General features: G+C 43.2%; 1 long non-coding RNA gene across 1 annotated transcript; it reads left to right on the forward strand.

Annotated features, from left to right (window-relative positions):
- The first annotated feature begins 4,375 nt into the window (after window positions 1–4,375).
- LOC308104770 lies at window positions 4,376–6,490 on the forward strand. The gene is made up of 3 exons (XR_013934851.1): window positions 4,376–5,088; window positions 5,352–5,532; window positions 6,122–6,490. It is a non-coding gene; the product is annotated as an uncharacterized lncRNA (long non-coding RNA).
- The last annotated feature ends 376 nt before the right edge of the window (window positions 6,491–6,866 follow it).

The raw sequence follows: 6,866 nt of genomic DNA on the forward strand, positions 1-6,866 counted from the left end.
GGCAAATTGGTTTGACTGAGTGCAAAGTTAGGATTCATAACTTTATAGTTAAACTTTATTAGTAAATTAGTCCATTTAACCTATTAGTATCCAACTTTAAAGTGGTACTTAACTGCCTCTTTTGTGTTCTTTGATCAAATTTGCATGTAATTATTATTGAACAATTGCTACCAATGTGCATTTAAACTAACATACAGCATTACAATATTTTTCAAGGGACAGATGAGGAAACCCAGGCCCTCATTGCCCCCATAGTAGCCCAAATCACAAACCTATCCATCAGCCAGTGTCACGTCCCACAGGATTTCAAGTTGGCAAGAGTAATCCCTCTGCATAAAAAAGGAAGCAAATTAGAACCTGGCAACTATAGGCCTGTTTCCATCCTTTGTTCCATCTCAAAGGTTGTAGAGCGATTAATTCAAGAACAAATCAACAGCTACCTCAGCGAGCATAAAACTGTTGTTTGAATTCCAATCGGGCTTCAGAACCTCCCATTCCACTGACACATGCCTACTGTATCTGACCGACTACATCAAACGTGAGGAAGACGCGGGCAAATACTGCGGCATGGTCATGTTGGACCTCCAAAAAGCGTTCGACACTGTAAACCACTCAATTTTACTTGATAAGCTGAGGGCGATTGGTTTTGACTGCACATCACTAAACTGGATGAGATCTTACCTGGAGGGAAGAGAACAAGTGGTTGACATCAACGGAACCATGTCCTCATCCCTCCCGGTGAGCTGTGAGGTTCCTCAGGGCAGCATTCTAGGGCCGTTACTGTTTCTTCTATACATTAACGACATGAGTGCTGCCTGTAACTGCAAATTGTTCCTGTTCGCTGATGACTCGGCACTCCTGATCTCGGGAGAGGACAAGTTGCAAGTTGAGGAGGCGCTCAGCTCCGAACTCTCAAAAATCCGTACTTGGCTTACCGATAACAAACTGTCACTACACCTTGGGAAAACTGAATCCATTCTCTTTGGGACCAAACATTCCCTCAGACAGATGGATGTAAATGATTTCAAAGTCGATGACACAATTATCTCTAGCAAAGAAGAGATTACCTATTTGGGTTGTGTTCTTGACAAATACCTGACAGGTGAAAGCATGGCTACAAAGGTGGTCAAAAGAGTAAACCAGAGAACCAAATTTATGGGCAGAGTTTCCTCTTTTGTCAACCCTCAGGAACTCAGGACCCTCTCTGGGGCCCTGATTCAACCACTTTTTGACTATGCTTGCACCTCCTGGTACTCCAACACCTCAGTGTCACTGAAGACTAAGCTTCAAACCTCCCAAAACAAACTGATTCGGCTACTCCTCGGATTGGGGCCCATGACCCACCTTTCTCCCACCCATTTTGCCAGCCTAGGCTGGCTCAGGGTGGAAGACAGGGTTAAACAACTAAAAATGGGACTGGCCTTCAAAATTGTAAATACAAATTTGCCCGATATGCCCCCTATTCCCGCATATCTGAGTAAATACCTCCAAAAGGTTAGCGACACCCACAGTCACAATACCAGAGGGAGCGTTAACAACAATTTGGTACCAGCCACCCATAAATCAAACATGGGCAAATTCTCCTTCTACAGCACTGCCACCCAGGATTGGAATAGTCTAACTCCATCCCTCAAAAAATGCAGTTCGCTGGGCTCATTTAAAAGAGCCTTAAAAAAAACACTTTTCAGGAGGCCAAAGGAGGAGGTAGTACCATTTTCCCGTTAGACAGCAGACCCTCCCCCCCCCTGTTCTTGTACATATTTTTTCCCCCTCTTTTTTATTTTTTTGTTGTACATAGTGTTATCTTTTTTTACTGTTTATTTTGTAATGATATTTGAACTGTGGTGCCACTATATATGCCTATGAATTGAATACCAAGGCCCTCATTGGAAACAAGTCCGCAAGGACTTTTATGAACGGACCTGTTAGACAAAGTATTTTAAATGTGACTGTGCTGTTTTACATTTTTTGCCTAATAAAATATTCAATCAATCAAAAAATTACCTGGCGGGAGACTAATGACCGGTACTTCACTGGGAAGAAAAACACTTTTAAATCTGGATGGGAGTGAGTATTGAGTGCTTCTAGCATTTCCTATATATCTGGGCAGTGGTTGGTGTCAGATTTGTGTCCATCTTTAATGATTTCTTATTATTGTAGTGGAAGTGAGTCAGTATTGTTGTTTTCTCAGGGAATTTGTTAAGACTTCAGGCCTGTCCATGACAGGCAAACAGGCAGGCAAGAAGTGGAATAATCTCAAAGATCGCTACAAGGTAATCTGAACATCTGCAAAGACGCAGCATTCCTTGAGTGAAAGTGTTACTTGGGAATGTGAATAGTCAGTTTCACAGTGTAGTAATTAGAACCCTATTTTCAGGAGCATAAAGATCCACCAACTGGGAAAGGGGTAGAGCCCGGTGGTGCCACAGCTGCCACCTGGAAGTGGTATAGTCAGATGGATGCTGGTCTCGGGGGGCAGCACTCAATTAATGCCCCCCTGGTGGTTGCATCCAATATCACTGCCACTTCAGGTGGCGTGGTCCGCTTAGCGACCTCTAGCCTATCAGAAACAGAGGAAGCCATGGAGAGCCAGCCAGAAAAAAAGAAGGAAAAAAATGAAGATTTGCTGGATTTCTTGCGAGAGCAGTCCGAGAGAGAAGAGGAGAGGCACAGGGAGGACTTGAGAAGAGGAGAGGGAAAGGGCAGCCACACAGCGCTCAGAGAGATATCTGGCTCTGTTTGAGAAACTGGTGGACAAAATGTAGTGAAATAATCATATTTGAACTGCCCCCCCCAACCCTGACAAGCACTTGGAATTGTACAAGTTGAGGCATTACATTTAGTTGGACTTGGTTCCACAGATAAATATTGTGAAAATAGCCGAACTACGCTCACAACGTGTCGTATTGCGAGGCGTTGTGAGCTTGTAGATCAGCTATTTTCACAATATTTGCCTCTTTCGTAGGTCAATATTTGGCCAATGTTGGACCATTTCTTATAGTTCAGTTTGATGTTTACTTTTGGCGTAGTAATGGTGTTCTTATTAGTTTATTTAAGGGGTATTTAAAGGTCTAGTAGTTCCTTAAAGAAATATGCAGATACCCTGTAAACATGAGAGGATGATGCGCGCGCAGTGGAGGGATGAGCCTATAGAGGGCGCTATTACCCGCAGCAGCTCTGGCCATTGTACATTCATAAAAGAAATGGTCTTCACCGGGTTTAATGAAAGTAGATTAAATTATGCAGTTTGTAATATCTTCTTTACTCAATAAAAATGATTTGTCGGAAGTTGGATCTGTTTGTATATAATAGCAGCATTATGCCTATTATGCCTATAATAGCAGCATTATGCCTATCTAAATCCCGAACAAAACAACAGAGTGAAGGGCGCTTCCGGTTCGTTCTACCCCAAGCATGCGCAGATTGCGCACTCTGCTCTGTGATGACGTCGCGCGGAAACCCATCTATACTGTATGTTGGTTTGTTTACTTTGGAGTGAGAAAACAATGTTGCACTTTAACCCATTACAACTGGGAAAGTATCTGTGTCATTTGCATCAGTCTTTTTACCACTTTAACCATATTTGATACTTTGGCTATTCAAAAATGGCAGATGTACAAGCTCACAGCGTGTCACTTTTTGCCACACTTTGAGCTTGTAGATCTGCTATTTTTGAAATAATTTTGAAATGTATGCAAATATTTGAACACATTTACATTTTTAACTAAAATCTTTGCTTCTCGGGGTCCCTGGAACAAAAAAGTTGGAACAAAGTTTGAGCACCACTGATCTAGCAACATAAGTTTTTCAGAAAAGATAAGATAAGATAAGATTTAGAAGACATTTTTTTGAATCAGCCTCAGGTCTTAATGGATTAAGCTGTTCATCTGGGGACCCACCCCCCAAAAAAATTACATTTTAACACATTCTTGAAAGTAAATTATATTATTTAATTTGATTTACAACAAAACAGAAAAGACACCATTGCATGAAATTAATATAATACAACATATATATATATATATATATATATATATATATATATATATATATATATATATATATATATATATATATATGCACACAACTATTTACAATATAATTATATGAAATGAAATGATGCAACTTGTACTATGAATACTTAGTCAACTTGACCGTTGGCCTCTGTACTTAGTCTGCTCTTTTTCCCTCTACAGCAATTCTTCGAGGTGTTGTGAGCTTATATATCTGCTATTTTCGGCTATTGTTAGGAACAATAGCCGAAAATAGCAGATCTATAAGCTTGTTCCCCATCAAACAAAGAGTTGGCGGAACCCCTTTAGTAACTCTAAGAACCCCCTAAAACCCCCTTAAATGTTTTTCAGGCCAAGGACCCCTATAGCTGAGAGAGAGATGAAGCAGGGACCCCCTACTACATATGTTGCCGATTAAACCTTTTAATAGATTTCATAGATAGATCCATGGACTTGTTTGACAGCACTATCATTGTGTAGTGTTGTGCTAGATTCATGTTAATGTGTATTTTCAGATAGTTAACCACTTGAACCATCAATACTTAGTAAACTTGACCTTGCGCTCTGTACTTGGTCTGCTCCCCCCTACACCAAACCTCTCTGCTGAAAATAGCAGATCTGCTATTTCCGGCTAATATTCCTCTCAGAATAGGGATGCTAGGGTTCAAGTGGATAATGTAAAAAAAAAGTTCCTATCACACAAAGATTTGGTGGACCCCCCTGTAGTAACTCTGAGGACCCCCTAGGGGTCTCGGACCACCGTTGAAGACCTCTGCTCTACATGTAATCATGGTCTCCAAGCCATGCATCCAGTTCATCAGGAGCACTGATTTAATCTGCCAGCCTCTCTCGGAGACCGTTCCCAGACAGGTCCCTCTCAGCGCCGTCTGCGCCATCCTCCTCAACTGGGCCCGGGCCTTCCTCCTGCTCCTCCTCCTCGTCCAGGATATCCCCTGCTGCCTTGCAAATGTTGTGGAGTATGCAGCATGCGGCGATCACCTTTGGGGCGAAGATGGGCCTGATCTCCAGGGCCCGAAGGAAGATCGAGCGCCACCGTGTCTTCAGCATCCCAAAGGTACGCTCTATGATGTTGCGTCCTTTGGCGTGGTGCCGGTTGTACCGCGCTTGAACTTGGCCTGTGAATTAAAATGTACTTTATAAATCTATTGTGTATTTCAAAGTCACCAAAGTACTCTCTGTGTGTGTGTGTGTGTGTGGTGTGTGGTGTGTGGTGTGTGTGTGTGTGTGTGTGTGTGTGTGTGTGTGTGTGTGTGTGTGTGTGTGTGTGTGTGTGTGTGCGCGTGCGTGTGTGTGTGTGTGTGTTTTCTTATGACACAGGAAGAGCGTTCTTACCTGCCAAAGGCTTGTGGTATGGAGTCATAAGAGCCACAGGGTGCTGCAAGCACGGATAGCCTCCATCACCCAACAGGAAGTACCCTGCTGGTGGATACAGGGTCTCCTTGTACATGGGTGATCGCCGCATGACAAGGGCATCCTGTACAGTACCTGGTTGGCCAATGTATGTTGAATGTTAATGTTAATGTTTTGAATAGCCAAAGAAATCTTAAAATGACACAGTCTTAATATGAATGTTTTAGAAAATGTTTGGATACAATTTGCATTGGCTATTGATTTCATGTTTTGTCCCAAAACATGCCTTGCATTACTTGAAATACGTGCAGGCTGATGTACAGGGTCCCCACAGTCATGAAATTCCCGGAAATATTTCATAATTAGAAAAAAACTTTTCCAGTCCTGGAAAAGGTTTTGAATTTATCAAGGGTCCTGGAAAAATATTTGGCTATGCATTGTTTTTGGCTATTGATTTTGTTGATAAAAAATATTTTCCAAAACATGTACATTACACAAAATATGCAATATGTTTTTCGCCAAACAGGCTGTGTGATTGCAGCCTAAATGTATATCGGACGTGACAAAAAGAACAGATTAAGAGAAGACTGCACAAGCCATTATCCCCAATGCAATCTTGCGCTCTCTCCCTCTCTGCCCATGGAAGAGAGACGTTGCCTTGGAATACAATTATATTTGATACACATACTTGAACACAAGCAGATTGCATTAAATTATCGTATATTTTTTCTCGTCAGGAATCCAGAGGAGAGCCGCCCCACCCCGGCCGGGAGGAAGCTGATGACCTGGAAAAGACCGGGGAAGCTTCCCCCCGCCCCCCCGCCCCCACCCCCCTGGCCGCGAGGAAGCTGAGGACCTGGAACAGACCGGCGAGGCTTCCTCCCAAAACAAATAGCATATCTTCATTTTTTTTCTTAGGTCGTGGCTGGCTTTCCCTGGCTTCCTCTGCTTTCGAAGAAGGGCTAGAGGTCGCTAAGCGCACCACACCACCTGCAGCTGTGGCACCACCGGGCTCTATCCCTTTGCCTGTTGGTGGGTCTTTATGCTCCTGAAAATAGGGTTCTAATTACTGCACCCCGGCCGGGAGGAAGCTGATGACCTGGAAAAGACCGGGGAAGCTTCCTCCCGCCCCCCCCCCCCCCCTGGCCGCAATGAAGCTGAGGACCTGGAGAAGACCGGCGAGGCTTCGGCCAGGTAAAAGTGACCAAAACTGTGCTATGTTAGCTTGTAGATCTTTTCTTTTTGTCAGGTGACATCTTTACTGTAGTCTATCTAGGCAGAGGCATTGATAGCACACATGTTTAAAGGTCAATACCACTTTGGTAGAGGCTAGGGTTGTGTAGTTAACGTGCCATGATGTAACTCCAAAGGTGGACATGAAATCAAAAATAATCGCTCCAACACAGATACCCTGCAGCACCAGTGAGGGGAAAAGCTTTCTGTTGATGTAGCACTTTTTTGTGTCAATCTAGGGGGGACCAT

Source organism: Gymnoscopelus braueri (assembly GCF_963280865.1).
Source record: "Gymnoscopelus braueri genome assembly, chromosome: 17".
Taxonomy (NCBI): domain Eukaryota; kingdom Metazoa; phylum Chordata; class Actinopteri; order Myctophiformes; family Myctophidae; genus Gymnoscopelus; species Gymnoscopelus braueri.